Source organism: Moschus berezovskii, chromosome 18 (genome assembly GCF_049115385.1).
Source record: "Moschus berezovskii isolate FMDL1 chromosome 18, NW_MosBer_1.0, whole genome shotgun sequence".
NCBI classification, from domain to species: Eukaryota; Metazoa; Chordata; class Mammalia; order Artiodactyla; family Moschidae; genus Moschus; species Moschus berezovskii.
The window spans coordinates 25006718-25034449 of NC_142477.1; positions in this window are offsets into that span (position 1 = coordinate 25006718).

Sequence of the window (27732 nt, forward strand, 5' to 3'; positions counted from 1 at the left end):
CCCCATGCTTTTAAACACAATCACTGTTTTGCTGACTCACAAATTTATATCTTCAACCACTATACACCTTGCATTTCACTTAAACAGAAGTGTCTCTTCAATATCTGTATTTATGTTTTATTGTTGTTGCTCAGTCACCAACCTGTGTCCAGTTTTTCCAGACTCCATGGACTGCAGCATGCCAGGCTTCCCTGGCTCTCACCATCTCCTGGAGTTTGCCCAAGTTCATGTCTATTGAATCAGTGATGCCATCCAACTGTCTTATCCTCTATCACCCTCTTCTCCTTTTGCCTTCAATCTTTCCCAGCATCGGGGTCTTTTCCAATGAGTTGGCTGTTCACATCAGGTGGCCAAAAGATTGGAACTTTAGCTTCAGCATCAGTCCTTCCAATGAGTATTCAGGGTTGCTTTGTTTGTATATCTAATGATTATTTCAGATGGAAAGGACTTCACTCAACTTGATCTTCCCACAACCTACCCATTTTTCTAAATGGTATTTCCACCTTTTCTCAAGTTCAGGTGAAAATATGTGGAGTCATCCTCGACCTCTTTATCTCTCATACTTAGTAGAACTCTTCCAGTAGAAAAAAAAAATGAGAGAGAGAGAGAGAACTACTGCAAGACCTAGTTCACATTTTAATTATCGCCTGTGTGAGACTGGAAAGGAGAGGACCTGGTTAAGGCATGCTAGGTCTCTTGACTCTCAGAAATTATGAGCCAAATGTTGTTTAGATCCACTAAGTTTTGAAGTATTTTTAAACAGAAGACAAATAATATCTCCTCCATAGAGGAAACAGCAAATATTAGGGAGATCATATTACATTGTCATTTTTAGGTCAAAATGTTCAAATACCAGTATTTTTATGAACTCTAAGATATGTTTGTTGAATAGGCTAACCAAGAGCTTGCAGAAATACAAATAAGAATGTAAAAGTATAAAGTTTCTTAAAGAACCTAAGTAATTTGTAGTAGCACTTTACTCATTTAAAGTAATTTAAGGAGTAACCAGTACAACCTGGTGGGAAATCATTAATGTAAGATTAGGAAGGGGTTTTGAATTGTCATTTTATGACTGTCCGGCAATGAGATATTTGGTAAATTATCCTCAAATATTTTAATGGATAATATGAATTATTTTGGAATATTCTTATGAAGATGAAGTGATAAAAACTAGAGAGCCTAACTTACTTATTGACAGTGAATTAAAAAAAAAGAAAAAGGATTGTTCAAGAAATAATATTGCTTGTTTCACTATATGTCCATGTATATTTTGGGGTGTTTTCCCAAATATGAGGAAACTGAAATAAAAGGAAGCCAGCTAAATAATTGGCATAAATATATTGAGCCTAATACTTTCTTTATACAATCTACTTTCTAAGATCAATCATTTGTAATGTAATGTTATTCTAAATATTCATTTCTGTAGAGTCAAGATAATACACTTATAAGTTATTTAATCAATCAAATTTAAGGTAAATTTTCTCAGAATCTTAGTTCAAAAGGAAACGATTATCTTAGTTTTGAATCAAAGTCATATATTTAAGTTCAGAATTAGACTTTTCAGTAACAGTCTCTATAAAATATTCAAAAGCTAGAAGACATTTGTCTTAAATGTCAAGTAAAGGATGAACATTTTAGAAACAAATCTTAGTGATTTATGTGTGATTTTTAAAAATTAATCCAGATATGTTAGTAACTTAAAACTTTTTTTTTTCATATTCTTATTGATTATTTGAGTATTTTCTCTTTTTTTAATTAATTAATTTATTTTTTATTGGAGGCAAATTATTTTACAATATTATATTGGTTGGTTTTGCCATACATTGACATAAGGATTAATAAAAATGGTTAAAGAAGAGAAAATCTTTTTACATTTAAGAAAGGTATGAGAGATATTTTCATGATGGGTATAGAAATTAAAAGGAAAGCAATAATTCAGGGAGCAAGTCCTTATGTTTATAAAGCATAGGAAATATGTATGTATAGTGTTAGCATGCTTGCTAAGTTTCTTCAGTCATGTCTGACTCTTTGCGACCCTATGCACTGTAGCCTGCCAGTCCCCTCTGTCCATGAGATACTCCAGGCAAGAATACTAGAGTGGTTTGTCTTGCACTCCTCCAGAAGATATTCCCCACACAGGGATTGAACCCTGCTCTGCCAGGAGGGTTCTTTACCACTAGAGCCTCCATAGTGTGTATGTGTGTGTGTTTCACTTGAAAAAGAACTGTGAACATTAATCAACTGCTAAAGATTCAACTTCTAGTCACAACTTTTTGTGAAAACAATTTTTTCCCATTATGAAAATACATTTCCAAATTATGTGAAATGTCAAAGTATTTTATTCAATTTGTATGATTCCAGATATGCCTTTCTTTCAGTAGACATTTGGTTATTTGAAATACACACAGTATGGTTTCACATAGATAAAGAGATATAAACTATTGCCTGAATTCAATTTAATTATAACTGAAAATAGCTATTCGTGTAGTTGAAATGCATATAATGATTCAAGAATTAAATATATTGCTACAGTATGGACATTGGTGACATATCAAGAATGAAAGCAAAATATAAATAAATATATATTGGCACAATCATCTTAGCATGCTAGAAAATGTTAATATTGTTTTGGACTTTTATACATTTATCATTTTTTTTCTTTAGTTGTAAAAAATGTAAAGAAAAGATAAAATATTTATTTTTATTTAAAAACATAAAATGCAATGCTACCATGTGTATATGTGTGCATACACACAGAAAACATATATACATATATTTATATAGGCATATATTAAAACATGTATTTTATATAAAGCAAATCAAACATTATATGTGTATTTATGGTTGATTCACACTGTTGTGTTGTTGGAAGATGGTGTTTGCTATGACCAGTGGGTTCTCTTGGCAAAATTCTTTTCCCTGTTTCATTTTGCACTCTAAGGCTAAAGTTGCCAGTTACGGCAGGTATCTCTTGACTTCCTACTTTTGCATTCCAGTCCACTATGATGAAAAGGACATCTATTTGAGTGTTAGTTCTAGAAGGTCTTGTAGGTCTTCATAGAAACGTTCAACTCCAAATTCTTCAGCATTAGTGACTGGGGCATATCCTTGGATTACTGTCATAATGAGTGGTTTGCCTTGGAAATGAACAGAGAGCGTTCTGTTATTTTTCAGATTACACACAAGTACTGAATTTTGGGCTCTTTTATTGACTCTGAGGGCTACTCCATTTCTTCCAAGGGATTCTTCCCAACACTAATAGATATAATAATCATCTGAATTAAATTTTCCTATTCCAGTCCATTTTAATTCACTGATTCCTAAAAGGTCTATGTTCATTCTTGCCAATTCCTGTTTGACCACTTCCAATTTATCTTAATCCACGGACCTAACATTTTAGGTTCCTATTCAATATCATTCTTTACAGCATTGGATTTAATTTCACCACCAAACAAATTTACAACTGGGCATTGTTTCTGCTTTGGCTTAGCCTTTTCATTCCTTTTCGTTCTATTATTCCTCTCTTCTCTAGTATCATACTGAGCACCTACTGTCCTGGGGATTTCATCTTTCAGTGTCATATTTTTTGCCTTTTTAATACTGTTCATGAGATTCTCAAGAATGCTGAAGTGGTTTGCCATTCCCTTCTCCAGAGGACCACGTTTTATCAGAACTCTCCACCGTGACCCATCCATCTTGGGAGGCCCAACAAGGCATGGCTCACATTTTCATTGAGTTAGGCAAGGCAGTGATCTATGTGAACAGTTTGGTTAGTTTTCTACGATTGTGGTTTTCATTCTGTCTGCCCTCTGATGGATGAGGATAAGAGGCTTGAGGAAGTTTCCTGATCTTCAATACCAAAATAAGATTGATCATATTCTCTGCAGCCAAAGATGGAGAAGATCTATAAGATTAGCATAAAGAATACCAGGATCTGTGACTCAGATCATGAGCTCCTTATCGAAAAATTCAGAGTTAAATTATAAAAAGTAGGGAAAAAACACTAGGCCATTTCTATATGATCTAAGTTAAATCACTTATGAATATACAGTGGGAGTGACAAATAGATTCCAGGGATTAGATCTGATAGAGTGAGTGAAGAACTATGGAAAGAGGTTTGTAGGTAACATTGTATAAAGGTAGTAATCAAAACAATCCCCAAGTAAAAGAAATGCAAAAAGGCAAAGTGGTTGTCTGAGGAGGCCTTACAAATACCAGAGAAAAGAAGAGAAGCTAAAGGCAAAGGAGAAAAGGAAAGATATACCTATTTGAATTCAGAATTGCAAAGATAGCAAAGAGAGATAAGAAAGCCATCCTAAGGGAACACTGCAAAGAAATAGAGGAAAATAATAGAATGGGAAAAACTTGAGCTCTCGTCAAGAAAATTATAAATACCAATGGAATATGTCATGTAAAAATGGGCACAGTAAAGAACAGAAATGATATGGACCTAACAGAAGCAGAAGATATAAAGAATAGGTGGCAAGAGGACACAAAGAACTATCCAAAAAAGATCTTAATGATCTGGATATTCAAAATGGCATGATCACTCACCTAAAACCAGACATCCTGGATTGCAAAATCAAGTGGGCCTCAGGAAGCATCACAAAAAACAAAGCTTGTGGAGGTGATGGAATTCTAGTTGAGCTATTTCCAATCCTAAAATATAATGCTGTGAAAATGCTGCACTCAATATGCCAGCAAATTTGGAAAACTCAGTAATGGCCACAGGACTGGAAAAGGTCAGCTTTCATTCCAAATCCAAAGAGGGACAATGCCAAAGAATGTTCAAACTACCACAACATTGCACTCATTTCAAATGCTAGCAATGTAATGCTCAGTATCTTCCAACGCAGGCTGCAGCATTGTGTGAATGAAGAGCTTCCAGACGTAAAAGACTGAGAAAAGGCAGAGGAACAATTGCCAACATGTGGTGGGTCAAAAAAACAGCAAGATAATTCCAGAAAAAAACATCTATTTCTGCCTTATTGACTATGCTAAAGCCTTTGACTGTGCGGATCACAACACACAGTATAAAATTCTTAAAGAGATGGGAATGCCAGACCACCTTACCTGTCTCCTATGAAACCTGTATGCAGGTCAAGAAGCAACAGTTGGATCCAGACATGGAACAATGAACGGTTTCCAAACAGGGAAAGGAGTACAACAAGGCTGAATATTGTCACCTTGCTTATGGAACTTACATGAAGAATACATCATGTGAAATGCCAGGCTGCATGAAGCACAATCTAGAATCAAGATATCCAGGAGAAATATCAATAACCTCAGATATGCAGATGACACGAAACTTATGGAAGCAAGTGAAGAGGAACTAAAGAGCCTCTTGATGAAGGTGAAAAAAAAGAGTGAAAGATCTGGCTTAAAACTCAACATTCAACAAACAAAAAATCATGGCAGCTGGTCCCATCACATCATGGCAAATAGATGGGGAAACAATGGAAGCAGTGATAGACTTTACTTCTCTGGGCTCTAAAATCACTGCAGAAGGTGACTGCAGCCATGAAATAAAAAACATTTGCTCCCTGGAATAAAAGCTATGACCAACATAGACAGCATGTTAAAAAGCAGAGACATCACTTTGCCGATGAAGTTTCTTATCAGTTCAGTACAGTCACTCAGTCGTGTCTGACTCTTTATGACCCCACGAACTGCAGCATGCCAGATCTCCCTGTCCATCACCAACTCCCAGAGTTTACTTAAACTCATGCCCTTTGAGTCAGTGGTGACATCTAACCATCCCAACCTCTGTCTTCCCCTTCTCCTCCTGCCTTCAATCTTTCCCAGCATCTGGGTCTTTTCAAATGAGTCAGTTCTTTGCATCAAGTGGCTGAAGTAATAGATTTCAGCTTCAGCATCAGTCCTTCCAATGAATATCCAGGACTGATTTCCTTTAGGCATGACTGGTTTGATCTCCTTGCAGGTAAGGGACTCTCAAAACTCTTCCCTAACACCACAGTTCAAAAGCATCAGTTCTTTGGCACTCAGCTTTCTTTATAGTCCAACTCACATCCATACATGACTACTGGAAAAACAATAGCTTTGACAAGATGGACCATTGTTCGCAAAGGAATGTCTCTGCTTTTTAATATGCTGTCTAGGTTAGTCATAAATTTTCTCCAAGAAGAAAATTTCTTCTTTTAATTTTATGGCTGCAGTCACCAGCAGCAGTGATTTTGGAGTCTCCCACCCAAAAAAATAAAGTCTGTTACTATTTCCACTCTTTCTTCATCTATCTGCCATGAAGTGATGTGACCAGATGCCATGACCTTAGTTTTCTTAATGTTGAACTTTAAGCCAACTTTTTCACTCTCCTCTTTCAATTTCATCAAGAGGCTCTTTAGTTTGTCTTTACTTTCTGCCATAAGGGTGGTGTCATCTGCATATCTGAGGTTATTGATATTTCTCCTGGCAGTCTTGATTTTAGCTTCTGCTTCATCCAGGTCAACATTTCTCATGATGTACTCTGCATATAAGTTAAATAAGCAGAATGACAATATACAGCCTTGAAGTACTCCTTTCCCGATTTGGAATAAATCTCTTCCATGTCCATTACTAACTGTTGCTTCTTGACCTCCATACAAATTTCTCAGGACCTAGGTCAGGTGGTCTGGTTTTCCCATCTCTTTTAAGAATTTTACAGTTTGTTGTGATCCACACAGTCTAGAGGCTTTGGCATAGTCAATAAAGCAGGAGTACATATTTTTTGGGAACTCTCTTGCTTTTTCGATGATCCAACAGATATTGGCAAATTGATGTATCTTTCCTCTGCCTTTTCTAAATCCAGCTTGAACATCTGGAAATTCATGGTTCACATACTATTGAAGCCTGGCTTGAAATGCAGTACTTGGATGCAGTCTCAAAAATGACAGAGTGATCTCTGTTTGTTTCCAAGGCAAATCATTCAATATCACAGTAATCCATGTTTTTGCCCTGACCAGTAATGCTGAACAAACTGAAGTTGAATGGTTCTATGAAGACCTACAAGACATTCTAGAACTAATACCCAAAAAATGTGCCCTTTTCACTATAGAGGACTGGGTTGCAAAAGTAGGAAGACAAGAAATACCTGGAGTAACAGGCATATTTGCCCCTGAAATACAGAATGAAGCAGGTCAAAGGCTAAAAGAATTTTGCCAAGAAAATGTTCTGGTCATAACAAACACCCTCTTCCAACAACATAAGAGAAGACTCTACACATGGACATCACCTGATGGTCAAAACCAAAGTCAGATTGATTATATTCTTTGCAGCCAAAGATGAAAAAGCTCTATACAGTCAGCAAAAACAAGACTGGGAGCTGACTGTGGCTCAGATCATGAACTCCTTATTATCAAGTTCAGACTTAAGTTGAATAAAGTAGGGAAAACCACTAGACCATTCAGGTATGATCTAAATCAAATCCCTTACGATTGTACAGTGGAAGTGACAAATAGATTCAAAGATTAGATCTAAGAAGCACAGTGCCTGATGGAGGTTCATGACATTGTACAAGAGGCAGGGATCAAGACCATCCCCAAGAAAAAGAAATGCAAAAAGGCCAAATGGTTGTCTGAGGAGTCCTTACAAATAGCTTGGAAAAGAAGAGAAGAGAAAGGCAAAGGAGAAAAGGAAAGATATACCCATTTGAATGCAGAGTTCCAAAGAATACCAAGGAGAGATAAGAAAGCCTTCCTCAGTGATCAGTGCAAAGAAAAAGAGGAAAACAATAGAATGGGAAAAACTAGAGATCTTGTCAAGAAAATGAGAGATACAAAGGGAATATTTCATGCAAATATGGGCACAATAAAGGACAGAAATTGTATGGACCTAACAGCAGCAGAAGATATTAAGAAGAGGTGGCAAGAATACACAGAAGAATTGTACAGAAATGATCTTCACAACCCACATAATCACGACGGTGTAATCACTCAGAGCCAGACTTCCTGGAATGTGAAGTCAAACGTGCCTCAGGAAGCATCACTATGAACAAAGCTAGTGGAGCTGATGGAATTCCAGTTGAGCTATTTCAAATCCTAAAAGATGATGCTGTGAAAATGCTACATCAGTATGCCAGCAAATTTGGAAAACTCAGCGATGACCACAGGACTGGAAAAGGTCAGTTTTCATTCCAATCCCAAAGAAAGATGATACCAAAAATGCTCAAACTACCACACATTTTTAAAATTTATATTTGTGTAAGTTATTACCTAAATGACAGAATAAATTTAGTAACTGAGATGGACTTTAAGAAAATAAAATGTCAATGTATGGCAAAACCAATACAATATTGTAAAGTAATTAGCCTCCAATTAAAATAAATAAACTAAAATAAATAAATAAAAATAGATTAAAAAAAAAAAGAAAATTAGTGACTGAAGTAGCAATTGTTTTGTAAAATGTGTTCTGACTGTATCAGTCATTCCTTACACTACAGTTTTAAGTTTTTGAGGTCTCACTGGTGCAGTGTCAGTTTGGCTTCTGTTGGTTTCAGATGGTATAATACCAAGTGTTTCTTCCTTCTATTAATAACCCACACCGTTTGGCCTTCTCACTGGAGCTTCTCTACAAATTTTATATGTCAGGTCCCATAAAATGCACCCATACTGCATAATCAAAACTACAGGTGAGTTATGAACCATGGTGTCTGCTCTTGATAAGTGAGAATTGAAGACAAGCAAGTCAATTCCTTGCTGTTCTTATTGGCTCTCCTACTTCCCTTGGCTCACATGCTTTTTTCCCTCTTCCATTCCCTGAAATTACAGTTCCTATTACTATAGCAGTGTATAAACTTCTACTGTAATTTGCTTGTTGAGGGGCATAGGCCAAAACAGTTCCAGAAGCATTCTTAAAACTAGACCCTCAAGATGAGATTTTGGAACAACATTATTCATGATCCTGATAGAAACAAATTGGTCTAAATTAACCACTGGCATCCATGGAATCTTGATTATTATCATTCTCAGTGTTAATTGAGATCAACTACACTTAGCAAGTGATCTGTTGAAATATATAGGAACTCTGGGCTTGAAGAGTGGTGGAGTCAGTGATAAGAGACATTGTCCAAGCCAGAGTCACATGGATTTTCTCAATCAGGACGGAGAACCCTGGCATGCTGCAGTCCATGGGGTCTCAAAGAGTTGGACATGATTGAGTGACTGAACAACAACTCATATATTTTCTTATAGGCATTGTACAAGTTTTAGCTTTTACATTCAGACTATGATCCATTTTGAATTTTTTTATGGTGTGATTAAAGAGTTGAGGTTTAGTGTTTTTCCATCAAATTGTTATGACAGTATTATTTTAGAAAACTAATTGTTTCCAGTTGTATTATATGGAAACATTCATTGAAAATCTATTGACCATATATTCATGGATTTGTTCTGGCTCCTCTGTTTGACTTTCATGTTTATCCTAATAAACCCCATCCCTCCATTCTGAACAAAATCACCATCTCAATCAATGAAGATTTTTAGTAAATATTGAATTTGGTAATATAAGGCCTTCTATGTTTTTTTTTTTTCTTTTTCCTGATAGAAATGTTATTAGCTATTCTAAGTCCTTTCATTGCCAAATCAATTTTAGAATCATGTATATCTATATATATATAATATATATGCGCATGTATATACACATAAATTAGATGGTATTGAAATAGAAAATGCAAGGAGTTAAAAGTCAACTTGGGAAGAATTGGAAGCCTTACTATTCTGAGTCTTCTAATCTATGAACATAGTACATGTCTCCATTTATTTGGGTCTTGTTAATTTTTTCTCAGCAAAGTTATGTAATTTGCAGTGTACCTGTTTCTACATGTTTGTTAAATTCATTATTGCATTTCCATTTTTTGTAATATTATTATGGGTTTGAATCAGATATACTCCCCACAGTGCTTCCCAGGTGACTCAGTGGTAAAGAATCCATCTGTCAATGCAGGAGATGCTAGAGATGCAGGTTTGATTCCTGTGTTTGGAAGATCCCCTGGAGGAGGAAATGACAACCCACTCCAGTATTCTTGCCTAGAAAATCCCATAGACAGAGGATCCTGAAGGACTACAGTCGCAAACAGTCAGACACGAATCAGTAACTGAGCACACGTACTATCCATAAAGCTGAGGTCAGGAGAATTTTTATTTCTCATAGGTGATCAATCCATTTATTCTTCATGGAAAATTTTAGTGTTTTTTGTTGTTGTTGTTTTTGTTTGTTTCATTTTATTTTATTTACAACATTTCTTCATGTGGCCTCATCCTTAGTTTTGTTGCTTTTTCCATTGTCAGTCTTTTTGCCTTTTAATTCTAACAGGCACTTTTTAAAAATCGTGTAATTAATCCCCAACTTTTCTTCAAACATTTTCTTGTCTCTGTCTTAAGTTTTATTTCTTTTAAGACTCCTGGTTTGTTTTTCCATGCTTCATTCTGGAGATTTCTGTTTAATTATTTATATCTTAAGTCTATCTATTTGCTTTGTAAACAAATTATTGTATTCTCTACTTCTCCAATTTCATATCTTAAAGCTATTAATTTGTTGATTTATAATTATTGGCTGACCTATTCTAGTATTGCTACGGCTGATGAAATAGATCATCTAGAATATTGTGTTAGATACTACTCTGTCAGTAGCATTAAGAAAAGAAAACTGTCATACTGTTTATAGCATCCCCAGAGAGCTGTCTATAGTAAAGTAGATGAGTCTTTGGGTGGAAAATGCATAAAATTAAAGAGGAAATCACAATTAATTTGATCTCAATTCACAAAACAACTCAAATTCAGAAATTCTCCCTGAACCCCAGAGTCAGACAGTTTATGATGTGAAATTTATTAAATGGCAATTGGTCAGAACTGGAGTGTAAAAGTGACCGCTAGTTATCACTGTATCATTATGCAATAAATCCAAGAATCCCCATATTGCATTGCAGATGACTCTGATCCAGCATTTTAAATTCTACCCTTTTTTAACCCCGTACATAGTATCTGTACATAGTATCTGTACAATTTATTTTGTTTCAGTTCAAATATATATTAATATTCATCACTACTTACCTACTCATTTGCTTACTGTTTCTTCTCACATCTCAGAATTCCTTCTGAGTTCATTTTCCCCTTCTTTCTGGATTCAGTCCTTTACAACTTCCCACACATAATGGAAATATTTGTGTTTTTGTGCTCTCTCTTTTTTTGATTTCTCTGATGTCTCTTTCTCCTTTATCTTTCTTTTTTTTTCTTGATAAAACTGATCATTGATCACCGATTCAATTGTACGTAACTCTCAATCAATATTTCCATTCAGGATTGAAAATATATCTATTTTCTGTGATTATTATAGGTTTAATTTTTGAAATATGTTTATACTTGTATATTCTTTTGCTGTGCTGTAGCTGGTTTTATAGCTATGTTTCACCAATTCTAGACATTTCTTAGCCACTTTCACTTCACATATTATGGCTCTCTCCTACATTTTTTTATATTGTCTCCTCCCGTAGTTTGAACTAGATATTTTTGAACCTCATTTCACCCTATTTTCTTTTTATTCTGTTTCTAAACTTTCTTCCATATTTTCTTTAATCTTGTGTACCCACTTTGCATCTCATAATTTTTCAGATATATCTTCCAGTTTAACTATTCTGTATTCAGCAATAGATCATCTGAGTTATTTAAATGGCTTAATGTCTTTTTTAAATCTCCTAGATTAATTTTGATCATATATTATTCTTTGAGCAATATTTTAATTATATAGAACAGTCTTTGGGACTCTGTGGGAGAGGGCGAGGGTGGCTTGATTTGGGAGAATGGCATTGAAACATGCATATTATCATATGTGAAATGAATCGCCAGTCCAGGTTCGATGCATGATACAGGATTCTCGGGGCTGGTGCACGGGGATGACCCAGAGGGATGGGATGGGGAGGAAGGTGGGAGAGGGGTTCAAGATGGGGAACACATGTACACCCAGGGCACATTCATGTCAGTGTATGGCAAAACCAATACAATATTGTAAAGTAATTGGTGTCCAATTAAAATAAATAAATTATAAAAAAGAAAATCCATAATTATTTCTCTAAATGCTATAATTAATAATTTCATTTTTTATTTATTTTTCTGCTGTCACTTCTTTTGTGTTGTTTCTCTATGTGTCACTGGTTTTCACTGGAACACATATTAACTTGAATTTGCTTTGTGAAAACTTGAAAAAACCAAGTAAGGATGTGATTTTTCCCCTTGTCAGAATTTGAAGTTACTTCTTTATTATTAAAGCGTTCTATTCATCTCTATTTGGTGATTTAGGACATTTTATATAAACTAATTTATCCCTCCTACCTCATCACCCTTGCTATTGATAATATTGATTTTTGCATTACCTTCAAAATTAACATAATGTGTTTCAGTTCACCTTTTATTTCTTACCACATCAGCAATAGGCAATATTATATGCTAATAAGAATTTAGTGTTCAAAAGCAGAATATTTATTCAAAGAATCTGTTCTGTCAGATATAAAGTGTGTGTGTGTTAAAAACAAAAACAGTTAAATATCTTTCTATGTGGTAAACTGTATACTAGTAAACAAAATGTTAGTTATGATATATTAGGAGTGATTAGGACTAACATTACTGTGATAACTATATAAAAAGCAATCTACATATTTATTTGAAGCAATACAACTCTGCTATTTTGAAACATTTTCTCAGTAAAATAAAAAACCACGTATCATTTTTAAAATGTCATTAATTCAAATATATGTTAATGAAATATTTTTAACTTTTTTGAAGTCATGAAATCTGATTTTAAGACAACACTTGTACATTTTTCTAAATAAATATGTTGTTGTTCACTTATTCAGTCGTGTCCAACTCTTTGCAACTCCATAGAGTGCAGCACTCCAGGATTCCCTGTCCTTCACTATCTCCCAGAATTGTTCAAACTCATGTCCATTGAATTGGTGAGACCATGCATCCATCTTATCCTCTGTCATTCCCTTCTTCTCCTGCCTTCAATCTTTCCTGGCATCAGGGCCTTTTCCAATGGGTTGTCTCTTTGCATCAGGTGGCCAAAGTATTAGAGCTTCACCTTCAGCATTAGTCCTTCCAATGAATATTCAGGGTTGACTTCCTTAAGAATTGTTTGGTTTGATCTGCTTACTGTCCAAGGGACTCTCAGGAGGCTTCTCCAGCACTACAGCTTGAAAGCATTAGTTTATACTTATTTGTATGTTTTGTTCATCTAAATGTGCCTTGTAGCATATTCTTAACTTGTAAAGCCTAGCTGGTGGCTCAGATGGTAAAGAATCTGCCTGCAATGTGGGAGACCCCAGGTTTGATTCCTGGGTCTGGAAGATCCCCTGGAGAAGGGAACAGCTACCCACTCCTGTATTTCATGGACACAGCAGCCCGTTGGGCTACAGTCCATGAAATCATAAAGGGTTGGACATGACTGAGCAACTAGCACTTTTCACTTTCAGTGTTCACTGTGGCATATTCTTAAAGCATATGCTTGGAATCTCAGATTATGTTATAAATTTGTCAATAGAAAAGACATATGCCTTTCCAAGTTTGGAATTACCTTGATATCCTGGTGACCCAGTGGTCAAGAATCTGCCTGAAATGCAGGAGGCCACTTGCAAAGTGGGAGACCCAGGTTCGATTCCTGGGTTGGGAAAATCTCCTGTAGAAGGAAATGGCAACCCACGCCGATATTCTTGCCTGGGAAATCACATGGAGAGAGAAGCCTGATGGGATACAGTCCTTGGGATTGCAGGAGTCAGACACAACTTGGGAAATAAACGACAACCACTATCAACTGGCAATAAATTTGGTTAAGAAATGTAATTTTGCAATTCTTTTTCAGTTTTTGAAATTTATTATTAACATATGCAATATTTGGTGACAGATACAAACAAAATGGTTGAGAATCATAAAACCTCAACTTCAGAGTTAAAAAAAATAGAAAAATAGGCATAATTTTCCGAAAAAAAATATAAAAAGTAATGAATTTGTCCACAATAACAAGTTCAGTTCAGTTCAGTCGCTCAGTCGTGTCTGACTCTCCATGACCCCATGAATCACAGCATGCCAGGCCTCCCTGTCCATCACCAACTCCCGGAGTTCACTCAAACTCATGTCCACAGTCGGTGATGCCATCCAGCCATCTCACTCTCGGTCGTCCCCTTCTCCTCCCGCCCCCAACCTTTCCCAGAATCAGAATCTTTTCCAGTGAGTCAACTCGTTGCATGAGGTGACCAAAGTATTGCAGTTTCAGCTTTAGCATCAGTCCTTCCAATGAACACCCAGGATTGATCTCCTTTAGAACGGACTGGTTGGATTTCTTTGCAGTCCAAGGGACTCTCAAGAGTCTTCTCCAACACCACAGTTCAAAAGCATCAATTCTTCGGTGCTCAGCTTTCTTCACAGTCCAACTCTCACATCCATACATGACCACGGGAAAAACCATAGCCTTGACTAGACAGACCTTGGTTGGCAAAGTCATGTCTCTGCTTTTTAATATACTATCAAGGTTGGTCATAACTTTCCTTCCAAGTAATTGCCCCCAAATCACACACCTTAAAAAAAAATCCATATTTCCTTTCTCTTCATATAATAGGATTGTGAGTTACCTATTTATAACATTTCTCTACCTATCTTAAAATTCTGGGAAAGAAGTTAAAGTGAACCCTACTTGAGATGATCATCCTTTTGGTAGAGAAAAAGAGCATAAACCCTGGCAGAATTTGTAGTAACCTAAACCTTCAAATTAGAATTGTCACAGAGCATGTCTATTCAAAGTTCAGTTTAGTTCAGTCACTCAGTCATGTCCAACTCTTTGCGACCCCATGAACCACAGGACGCCAGGGCTCCCTGTCCATCACCAACTCCCGGAGTCCACCCAAACCCATATTCATTGAGTCGGTGATGCCATCCAGCCATCTCATCCTCTGTTGTCCCCTTCTCCTCCTGCCCTCAGGCTTTCCCAGCATCAGGTCTTTTCCAATGAGTCAGCTCTTCTCATTAGGTGGCCTAAGTATTGGAACTTCAGCTTCAACATCAGTCCTTCCAATGAATACCCAGGACTTATCTCATTTAAGATGGACTTGTTGGATCTCCTTGAAGTCCAAGGGACTCTTAAGATTCTTCAACACCGCAGTTGAAAAGCATCAATTCTCTGGCACTCAGCTTTCTTCACAGTCCAACTTTCACATCCATACATGACCACTGGAAAAACCATAGACTTGACTAGACAGACCTTTGTTGGCAAAGTAATATCTCTGCTTTTTAATATACTATCTAGGTTGGTCATAACTTTCTTTCCAAGGAGTAAGCATCTTTTAATTTCATGGCTGGAATAACCATCTGCACAGATTTTGGAGCCCCAAAAATAAAGTCTGACACTGTTTCCACTGTTTCCCCATTTTTTGGCCATGAAGTGATGGGACCAGATGCCATGATCTTAGTTTTCTGAATGTTGAGCTTTAAGCCAACTTTTTCACTCTCCTCTTTCACTTTCACCAAGAGGCTTTTTTTAGTTCTACTTCACTTTCTGCCATAAGGGTGGTGTCATCTGCATATCTGAGGTTATTGATATTTCTCCCGGCAATCTTGATTCCAGCTTGTGCTTCCTCAAGTCCAGAATTACTCATGATGTACTCTACATATAAGTTAAATAGGCAGGGTGACAATGTACAACCTTGACGTACTCCTTTTCCTATTTGGAACCAATCTATTGTTCCACGTCCTACTCAAAGCAAGGAGTCAAAGCAAGTCACATGCCCAAGTTCCAAACTCAGAGAACATGCCCTTAATTTGTAATAGATAAGGAGATAGCCTCTTTCTCCATAAAAAGGAGGAACAACTAATTGGATAAAATAAATACAGACTGTAATAAGAGAAAACACAAAAAGACAAAGAATACTACTTTTAAAAAATTTTATTATTTTTTTAATCAATTTTTAAAATTTATTTATTTTAATTGGAGGCTAATTACTTTACATTATTGTATTGGTTTTGCCATACCCTGACATGAATCTGCCCCGGGTGTACATATGTTCCCCATCTTGAACCCCCCTCCCACCTCCTTCCGCATCCCATCCCTCTGGGTCATCCCGGTGCACCAGCCCCGAGCATCCTATTTCATGCATCGAACTTGGATTGGCGATTCATTTCACATATGATAATATACACGTTTCAGTGCCATTCTCCCAAATCATCCCACCCTCGCCCTCTCCCACAGAGTCCAAAAGACTGTTCTATACACCTGTGTCTCTTTTGCTGTCTCATATACAGAGTTATCGTTATCATCTTTCTAAATTCCATATATATGTGTTAGTATACTGTATTAGTATTTTTCTTTCTGGCTGACTTCACTCTGTATTATAGGCTCCAGTTTTATCCACCTCATTAGAACTGATTCAAATGTATTCTATTTAATGGCTGAGTAAGGAAATGGCAACCCATTCCAGTGTTCTTGCCTGGAGAATCCCAGGGATGGGGGAGCCTGATGGGCTTCCGTCTATGGGGTCACAGAGAGTCGGACACGACTGAAGTGACTTAGCAGCAGCAGCAATACTCCATTGTGTAAATATACTACAGCTTTCTTATCCATTCGTCTGCAGATGGACTTCTAGGTTGATTCCATGTCCTAACTTTTTGTTCATTTGTGATGTGAATGCTTGAAATAATTTCTCAGTCAGTTTCAAGTATACAATGCACTATTATTAACTATAATTACCATGTGTACATTGTATGCCCAGAATGCCTTTTACCTTATAAGTGAAATTTCTACCCATTGCCAGTATAAATCTGAAAAAAAAAAGAAAGAAAGGGAAAGAATTATATGCAGTTCTATAGTTGAACAATAATAATATGTTTTCTATTAAAAACTGTATTTGATTGAAAAGATACATATGGCATGCAGCCCCCAGTCTATCCAATAATATACAAAAATAACAGAGGGATCAATTCAGTTCAGTTCACTTGCTCAGTCATGTCCAACTCTTTTTGATCCCATGGGTTGCAGCACGCCAGGCTTCCCTGTCCATCACCAACTCCCAGAGCTTGCTCAAACTCATATCCATCGTGTTGGTGATGCCATGCAATCATCTCATCCTCTGTTGTCCCCTTTTCCTCCCACCTTCAATCTTTCCCAGCATCAGGGTCTTTTCTACTGAGTCAGCTCTTCATATCAGATGGCCAAATTAGTGGAGTTTTCGTTTCAGCATCATCCTTCCAATAAATATTCAGGGCTGATTTCCTTTGGGATTGAATGGTTTTGTCTCTTTGCAGTCTGAGGGACTCCCAAGAATCTTCTCCAACACCACAGTTCAAAAGCATCAATTCTTGGGACCTCAGCTTTCTTTATAATCCAACTCTCACATCCATATATGACTACTGGAAAAGCCATAGTTTTGACTGGACAGACCTTTGTCACAAAGTAATGTAACATAGGGATAGCTAATAGTAAACTGTTTCAATATTTTGCAAATATAAAGCAATAATCATAGGGTATTGTTAGCATTGCTTTGTTTACTTAATATGTCAAAAACTACATATTGTATCTGTATAGAAATGTGGTCCTCAGACTAATCATTAAATTCAAGTCAGTGATCACACAATTATAAATTAATTTCTAATAGGAGTGCTTCTATTGTACATAAAAACTTATGTGCAAATCTTTATTCATAACAAACATTAGGTCTTCAACAATTTTGTAAAGTTCAGCATAAAATTTAAAATTAAAATATTTATTGGTAAATAACTAAAATTCAAACTCCAGAACAACATGATAAGTGGTGGTATAAGTGAAAGTGGAGTCCAGATGCTCACCACTCAAAAGCCAATAAACATTTTGTTGGTGGAAAGTAAAGTATTGCTTTATTTCTGCATTTGGGGTGGCAGGGAGGGTGAACTTCTGTGCAAAGGGCAATTCTCCCCCACTGACAATCAGTGGGCAAGAGATTTTATAGACATAGAGAGAGGGCAACATAAAGAAATAGCACAGTCAACTTGGCAGCCATCTTCATATCGGTGCTTGGTGTTCTGATCAGCATCATTTTGATTGTCTTAGGTAATTAGTCTTCACTCCTAGCATTGGCTTGTCCCCATTTCTTTGAGACCAGTTATCAGAACTGTGATGGCTTATGTCATGGCTATGGTCTGGTCATCATGTAGTTAATTCTTCTGCCTAGTGGAGGCTTCAGTATCTACAAAGTAACTCACAAGGTATGGCTCAGGATATTTTCTGTAGACCTTGAGAAGGAACTAAAGGGCCATGAGGTTGCTTAATGACTAAACTATATTTATTTTGTTATGTTTGGACCTTTTTCTTTCTGGATTTTCTCACTTCTAAAAGGCAGGTTGCGAATGTGGCGGTGGCAGAGGGGACAAGGACCACAGGGCTGTGCTCTATCTCAGTAGTTCTATTCTGTAAGTTTGAGTTGATGACAGTGACAGTTGCTCAGTCATGGCCCTGGAGTTCTCCAGGCCAGAATACTGGAGTGGGTAGCTTCTCCAGGGCATCTTCCCAACCCAGGGATTGAACCCAGTTCTCCCACACTGCAGTTGGATTCCTTACCAGCTGAGCCACCAGGTCAGGCCTGAAGTTGATGTCAAGAAAGAAACAAACCTGGAATGTTAATCTATGGACCTCAAAAAAACAGGAGTGACCTCCAATGTCAGAAAAGATCTAAGGTGCATAGCAACCTAAAGGTAGTGGTTGTTGTTATTGTCTGTCACTAAGTCTTGTCTGACCCTTTGTGACCCTGTGACCTGCAGCACGCCAGGCTTTCCTGTCCTTCAATATCTCCTTGTAGTTTGCTTAAATTCAGGTCCGTTGAGTTGGTGATGTGATCCAACCATTTCATTCCCTGTCATCCCCTTCTCCTCCTGCTCTCAATCTTTCCCAGCATCAGGTTATTTTCCAATGAATCAGCTCTTCTCAGTAGGTGGCCAAAATATTGGAGCTTCAGCTTCAGTATCAGTCCTTCTAATGAATATACAAGATTGATTTCCTTTAGGATTGACTGGTTTGATCTCCTTACTCTCCATGGGACTCTCAAGAGTTTTCTCCAACACCACAGTTTGTAAGCATCAATTCTTTCCTGCTCAGCCTTCTTTATTGTCCAGCACTCACATAGTTAAAGGTAGTGGTAAAGATAGATAATTGATATAGTGTTCAGTTCAGTTCAGTCGCTCAGTTGTGTCCGACTCTTTGCAACCCCATGAATCATAGCACGCCAGGCCTCCCTGTCCATCACCAACTCCCAGAGTTCACTCAAACACATGTCCATCAAGTCGGTGATGCCATCCAGCCGTCTCATTCTCTGTTGTCCCCTTCTCCTCCTGCCCCCAATCCCTCCCAGCATCAGAGTCTTCCAGTGAGTCAACTCGTCGCATGAGGTGACCAAAGTATTGCAGTTTCAGCTTTAGCATCAGTCCTTCCAATAAACACCCAGGACTGATCTCCTTTAGAATGGACTGGTTGGATCTCCTTGCAGTCCAAGGGACTCTCAAGAGTCTTCTCCAGCACCACAGTTCAAAAGCATCAATTCTTCAGTGATCAGCTTTCTTCACAGTCCAACTCTCACATCCATACATGACCACTGCAAAAAACCATAGCCTTGACTAGATGGACCTTGGTTGGCAAAAAAATCTCTCTGCTTTTTTTTTTAATGTGCTATCTAGGCTAGTCATAATTTTCCTTCCAAGGAGTAAGCGTCTTTTAATTTCATGGCTGCAATCAGCATCTGCAGTGATTTTGGAGCCCTAAAATATAAAGTCTGACACTGTTTCCACTGTTTCCCCACCTATTTCCCATGAAGTGATGGGACCAGATGCCATGATCTTCGTTTCTGAATGTTGAGCTTCAAGCCAACCTTTTCACTCTCCTCTTTCACTTTCATCAAGTGGCTCTTTAGTTTCTTCACTTTCTGCCATAAGGGTGGTGTCATCTGCATATCTGAGGTTACTGATATTTCTCCCGGCAATCTTGATTCCAGCTTGTGCTTCTTCCAGCCCAGCATTCCTCCTGATGTACTCTGGATAGAAGTTAAATAAGCAGGGTGACAATATACAACCTTGACATACTCCTTTTCCTATTTGGAACCAGTCTGCTGTTCCATGTCCAGTTCTAACTGTTGCTTCCTGACCTGCATACAGGTTTCTCAAGAGGCAGGTCAGGTGGTCTGGGATTCCCATCTCTTTCAGAATGTTCCACAGTTATTTGTGATCCACACAGTCAAAGGCTTTGGCATAGTCAATGAAGTAGAAATAGATGCTCTTCTGGAATTCTCTTGCTTTCTCCATGATCCAGCGCATGTTGGCAATTTGATCTCTGGTGCCTGTGCCTTTTCTAAAACCTGCTTGAACATCTGGGAGTTCACGGTTCACATATTGCTGAAGCCTGGCTTGGAGAATTTTGAGCATGACTTTACTAGCGTGTGAGATCAGTGCAATTGTGCGGTAGTTTGAGTATTCTTTGGCATTGCCTTTCTTTGGGATTGGAATGAAGACTGACCTTTTCCAGTCCTGTGGCCACTGCTGAGTTTTCCAAATTTGCTGGCATACTGAGTGCAGCACTTTCACAGCATCATCTTTCAAGATTTGAAATAGCTCAACTGGAATTCCATCACCACCACTAGCTTTTTTCGTAGTGATGCTTTCTAAGGCCCACTTGACTTCACATTCCAAGATCTCTGGCTCTAGGTCAGTGATCACTTTATCGTGACTATCTTGGTCGTGAAGATCTTTTTTGTACAGTTCTTCTGTGTATTCTTGCCACCTCTTCTTAATATCTTCTGCTTCTGTTAGGTCCATACCATTTCTGTCCTTTATCAAGCCCATCTTTGCATGAAATGTTCCCTTGGAATCTCTAATTTTCTTGAAGAGATCTCTTGTTTTTCCTTTTCTGTTGTTTTCCTCTATTTCTTTGCATTGATCACTGAGGAAGGCTTTCTTATCTCTCCTTGCCATTCTTTTGAACTCTGCATTCAGATGCTTATATCTTTCCTTTTCTCCTTTGCATTTCTCTTCTCTTCTTTTCACAGCTATTTGTAAGGCCTCCTCAGACAGCCATTTTGCTTTTTTGCATTTCTTTTCCATGGGGATGGTCTTGGTCCCTGTCTCCTGTACAATGTCACGAACCTCCGTCCAGAGTTCATCAGGCACTCTATCTATCAGATCTAGTCCCTTAAATCTATTCCTCACTTCCACTGTATAATCATAAGGGATTTCATTCAGGTCATATCCGAATGGTCTAGTGGTTTTCCCTACTTTCTTCAATCTAAGTCTGAATTTGGCAATAAGGATTTCATGATCTGAGCCACTGTCAGTTCCTGGTCTTGTTTTTGCTAACTGTATAGAGCTTCTCCATCTTTGGCTGCAAAGAATATAATCAATCTGATTTCGGTATTGACCATCTGGTGATGTCCATGTGTAGAGCCTTCTCTTGTGTTGTTGGAAGAGGGTGTTTGCTATGACCAGTGCGTTCTCTTGACAAAATTCTATTAGCCTTTGCCCTGCTTCATTCCGTGCTCCAAGGCCAAATTTGCCTGTTACTCCAGGTGTTTCTTGACTGTCTACTTTTGCATTCCAGTCCCCTATAATGAAAAGGACATCTCGCAAGAGACGCCGCCGGTCCCGGGGGCGCAGACGCGAGAGACGCCGCTGGGCCCGGGTGCAACCGACCTCGCAAAGAGGCACGGCCAAGAGGAGCTACCCCACGCCTGAGGCCAGGGTCGGCGGCCGAGAGGAGCTGCCCCATATCCAACAGGCAGTGGCTGCGCGGGCGCAGGAGGGCCGAGAGGAGTTATTACACCTTCAAGGTCAGGAGGGGCGGCCTTGAGGAGATACCCCTCATCCAAGGTAAGGTACAGCGGCTGCACTTTGCTGGAGCGGCTGTAAAGAGATTTTCCACGATCAAGGTAAGTGAAACCCAAATAAGAGGGTAGGTATTGGGAGGGGGCATTAGAGGGCAGACACACTGAAATCATAATCACAGGAAACTAGTCGATCTGATCACATGGACCACAGCCGAATTTGGTCCACTGGAGAAGGGAATGGCAAACCACTTCAGTATACTTGCCTTGAGAACCCCATGAACAGTATCAAAGGGCTATACTTAGAGTTTACTAATTTAAATGTTAATCTCATCTAAAAAATACCTTCATAGAAACACCTAGATTAATCTTCGACCAAATATCTGGTTACCACTACTTAAGCAAATTGATACAGAAAATTAACCATTCCATTTTGTAATATTTTTTCTTTCTTCATTTTCTCCTTCCTCTCATCCCTCTTCTTTTCCTTCTCCTTCTTAATATCCTTATGCCTTTGTGTAGATAGGAGATTGAGGTGATAACTAAGAAAGAGACATGCAAAGAGTAATCAACTGTATTCTTATGGTAATCTATAAAGATCAGACAAACTATGAGAAATCATGATTGCTATAAAGTAGTGCTATTAATCATGAAAAATAGATTTGTGGAAATATTTTGATTTTATAGTTTTCACTTGCTGTTTTTAATTCACTTTCCAATTAACTTGCAAGTTTTCCCTTTTCAGATTTTGGTGGCAACAATGATAACAAACAAACAAACAAACAACAACAACAAAAAACAGGAGTATCATTCACAGTTTTCCAGACAGCAGTATGGCAGAAAAAATGCTTTGTCTGATAAGTAAGTCTAAAACTTACTTAAAAGATTTCAATCTTTACTTCCACACTCGCTGTTAAATGTCAACAATGTTTGACCATTTATTCAGACCTAAAAGAATAGTCATTCATTTCACAATGCATTTTTCAAGATTATCTGATAGAGATTCAGGTGGAGTCCCCAAACCAAGTTGTGTTTTCCATCCTGTTGTTTCATATATTGAGCATTGCTTTTTTGAAGAAAAATTCAATCTACCATTGAATTTTTACTGTTTATTTTTCTTATTATATAAAGACATGTAACACTATTTAGAAAGGGCTAAATTCTACCTCATGTGTTTTGAAAAAGAGTGGTATGAAATTACAAAAACCCTAATTTTTAACTAATTGCGGTAATTTGTTAATGGGAAAATCTTGGTACCACATTTAACCAAGAAATATTTATTATTTGTATCAGGTCAGGCACAGAGCCATACAATGAAATTAATGTGGTAAATACAAGGTGTTCTGAGTGCTTCCACTTAAAGGTATAGAAAATGGAAAAGATATAAAAATAAAAACGTCAAAACAATGGTTATAGAATGGAAAATACAGAGTGCTATGCCCTGGGCCTTAGTTGAGGGTAAGAATCAGAGAGCTTGATTTATTCAAGTACAGTGGAAAATTTAGAAGACAGGGGGAAAAAATTCTGGTGTCAATTGGTAGTTTGACAGAATAGTCAAAACTATGGTTTCTCCAGTAGTCATGTGTGGATGTGAGAGCTGGACCATAAATAAGGCTCAGCACCAAAGAATTGATGCTTTCAGATTGTGGCACTGGAGAATACTCTTGAGAGTCCCTTAGACAGCAAGAAGAAGAAACCAGTCATTCTTAAAGGAAATCAGTCATGACTATTCTTTGGAAGGATTGATGCTGAAGATGAAACTCTATTTTTCAACCACTTGATGGGAAAAGCTGACTTACTGGAAAAGACTCTGATGCTGGGAAAGACTGAGGGCAGGAGGAAGAATGGGATGACAGAGAGTGAGATACATGGTTAGATAGCATCACCTACTGGATGGACATGAACTTAAGCAAACTCCAGGAGATAGTGGAGGACAGAGGACCTGGCATGCTGCAGTCCATGGGGTCACAAAGAGTCAGATATGACTTAGCAACTGAACAACAATGATAAATTGGTAGAGAAGCCACTAGTGTTTTTGTGTTTAGCGGAAAATGCAAGTTACCTGTTGGATATTCTTTCATTTTTAGACTTTTTCACGGCCTGGCACCTTCTCAGTAATGCTGACTTAAAGGGATTAGGGATACTTTTGCTTAAAAGGATTTAAGAAGAGTTATAACAGACTTAGAGGCTGAAAAATGCCATCCATGGTTTTATGAAGTGGCTGAAATAGTGTTGAAGATACTGTTTCTGGGGAGAGGATACACCACAGACTATGAATCCGATAATTTCTCTTTGGACAAAAAAAACATTATTAGGCGAAGAACTGACTCATTGGAAAAGACCCTGATGCTGGGAGAGATTGAGGGCAGGAGGAGAAGGGGGCAACAGAAAATGAGATGGTTGGATGGCATCATCGAATTGATGGACATGGGTTTGGGTGGACTCCGGGAGTTGGTGATGGACAGGGAGGCATGGTGTGCTGCGGTTATGGGGTTGCAAAGAGTCGGACATGACTGAGCGACTGAACTGAATGGAATTAGATTGTTCAGAATGAAGTCCAGTCACATTAAAAGCTGCAAAGACCTCTAAGGGGTACTCATAAGGAAGCAAGAGAACATCTGTATGCTTCTTGCATAAAGATTCAAAAATATCTCCAGCATTTGTGCGTTTGTCTAGATTATTCCTCTGTGATTATGTTTGTAGTTGAGTCTATAGTATCAGCCACCCAGACACAGTGGATGATAAACATGATACTTTGTGGGACCCTGGAAAATCTTTCTTGGAATATAACTCACCAGATGAGTCATCAAAATAGAGACCAAGATTCACTAGAGCGTGTTAGGCATTTCTTTTTCCAATTAAAGTTTATTGGAACTCTGTGGTCTAATTTACAATGCTCACATCTTCCAGAAGTCCAGGAAAATTGCAAGTGATATCTTAACAATTTGCAGACTCCATCAAAGGGAGTCAGTTTCCATCTAGAGGTGCCCCTTGGGATTTTGGACTTCTTGGGATTTTAATGACTCTGACATAACTAATAGGTAATTTTTTGTTTTGTTTCTGTTCTTTTTGCTGTTTTTATTGTTGGTTTACTTTCTGTTACAGCTTTCTCTTTAATAAGAATATGTTGCATCTCATTAAATTAAGTAAAATGCTAAAAAATACATCCAATTTGCTAGCTATTTATTTTCCAGGAATTTACAAGATATATTGTTTACACTGGCCTGTCTTATCAGCTCAATTCCTGATCATTTATTTGGAAGTAATGATAGTAACCATTAAATCACCCACTTTCTTCTCACTTTTATGACTAGCTAGAAATTAAAAGATGCTTACTCCTTGGAAGGAAAGTTATGACCAACCTAGATAGCATATTAAAAAGCAGAGACATACCTTTGCCAACAAAGGTCCATCTAGTCAAGGCTATGGATTTTCCAGTGGTCATGTATGGATGTGAGAGCTGGACTGTGAAGAAAGCTGAGCGCCGAAGAATTGATGGTTTTGAACTGTGGTGTTGGAGAAGACTCTTGAGAGTCCCGTGGACTGCAAGGAGATCCAACCAGTCCATTCTAAAGGAGATCTATCCTGGGTGTTCATTGGAAGGACTGATGCTAAAACTGAAGCTCCAAGTCTCTGATGCTGGGAGGGATTGGGGGCAGGATGAGAAGGGGACAACAGAGAATGAGATGGCTGGATGGCATCACTGACTCAATGGGGGTGAGTTTGAGTGAACTCCGGAAGCTGGTGATGGACAGCGAGACCTGGCATGCTGTAATTCATGGGGTCGCAAAGAGTCGGTCATGACTGAGTGACTGAACTGAACTGAGACAATATTTGCCAGCCATGTTGCTGTTATTGATGTTCAGTGTGACCTTGAGGCAAAGAGATCTCAAATAAAATATATGCATCTGTCATATGTTTCATTTCCAATTTGGGCATTTATACATGTCCTATATATATATATATAATCCTTTTACTTCAGCTGACTATTTCCCATTGGCCCTAGAAGCTGACAGAGTCATAGATGGAAGAACATTCTCAATGGATCCTGTGAAGAAGTGGCAATACATTTAACAGAACCTCACTCTATAGTATAAGAGTATTTCTATTTGAACTTAATTTTGCAATGGTTTAGTCCAAGCTAAGAAGTGTATAACTAAAGTGATAAAGGGAAATGTCTTCTAGAAAAGTGATGATTTCTTGATGCCAAAGCTAAGTTAGGGGTCCAATTAACATTTTAAAAAATGCATGTGGATATATTTTTAATCCAAGTTTGTGAGAAAATGTTAATTTGTTACACATTAATGGATTCAAAATTAAATTTCATTTTAAAATTTTGAGTAAACATTCAAAGGTGGCATAGTTGGTAAAGAATCTGCCTGCCAATGCAAGAGACAAGAGATGTGGGTTTGACCCCTGGATTGGGAAGATTCTCTGGAGAAGGAAATAGCAATGCACTGGAATAGTCTTGCCTGGAAAATCCCATGGAGGGCGGAACCTGGTGGGCTACAGTCCATGTGCTCGCAGAGTCGGACACGATTGAGAACACGTTCACTGTAGATAATCAAAAATTTTATTTTTCAAATTAGCAATCCATTCACAAACATACACATACATACCTAAATATAAAGGCAATAAATACAGTCATTTGTAGCTTTGTTTTGCAAACATTATGCTAAGAAGTTAAAATTCTTACATTACCTGTTATTCTTAATAATTATAATGGTATCATCCAGTTACGTAAGATAATTTGCAAAATAAAACAAAAATGTATAAAGTTACTAAAACTGGTGAAATCAGTAACTTCATATTTAAATTTGAGAATGAATTAAAATATGCCATAGCATAAGTTCTATATAGGAGATAATTTGAAGAGCACATATAAAATATTTTACTTAGTATAAATCCATATTTTCAATATCAATATTTCATTATTTTTCTTTAGAATTATCACTTCTTGATTTTAATAATAGAAATTATCTACTCAACCATCTAGGCACTTTTTTTTCTTTGCTATGCTTATATATGCAGGATTTTTGTGTAAAAATATGCCATTAGTTCAGTTCAGTTCAGTCGCTCAGTTGTGTCCGACTCTTAGCGACCCCATGAACCACAGCACGCCAGGCCTCCCTGTCCATCACCAACTCCCGGAGTTCACTCAAACTCATGTCCATTGAGTCGGTGATGCAATCCAGCCATCTCATTCTCTGTCATCCCCATCTCCTCCTACCCCCAATCACTCCCAGCATCAGAGTCTTTTCCAGTAATTTAGGTTTTAAATTAAGCAAAATGATATACTGGATTATACGTTTTAGAAATATGATGTTTAACGGACTGCAGGAAGACAAGATGTTGGAAACCACAAGCATTTTTGTTTAATTTTTGTCAAAAGAGGGTACTATTTAATTCGGCTGGGGATATACACTATCCTTTGGGTGGAAAAATCACTTAAAATTTTTTTGATATATATATACTACTGCATTCGATGAAGATCTGATTATTATAGTAATCTCTAAGTATTTAGGATGGTAGCTGAAGTTTATTTTAATCATTATAACTAGGCTCAACCACATTTTTATGAATCAAATTAGGAAGCATTAAAAACAACACATTTTTGCCAAGGAGAAATAAGTTTGTTTATTCCTGCAGCATAAAAATTATTGCTTTAGGATTCATTGAACTCTTGGAAAGCATTTTCTGCCTTCTGCTGGTTGTGAAAGCAGTTTCTCTGCAAAAGGTTGTGGAGATGCTTCAAGAAGTGGTACCTAGTTGGTGAGAGCTCAGATGAATATGGCAGATGAGGCAAAACTTCATAGCCCAATTCATTCAACTTTTGAAGCATTGGCTGTGTGACCTGCAGGAGGTCATTATCGCAGAGAATTGAGCCCTTTCTGTTGACAAATGTTGGCTGCAGGCTTGGCAGATTTCAGTTC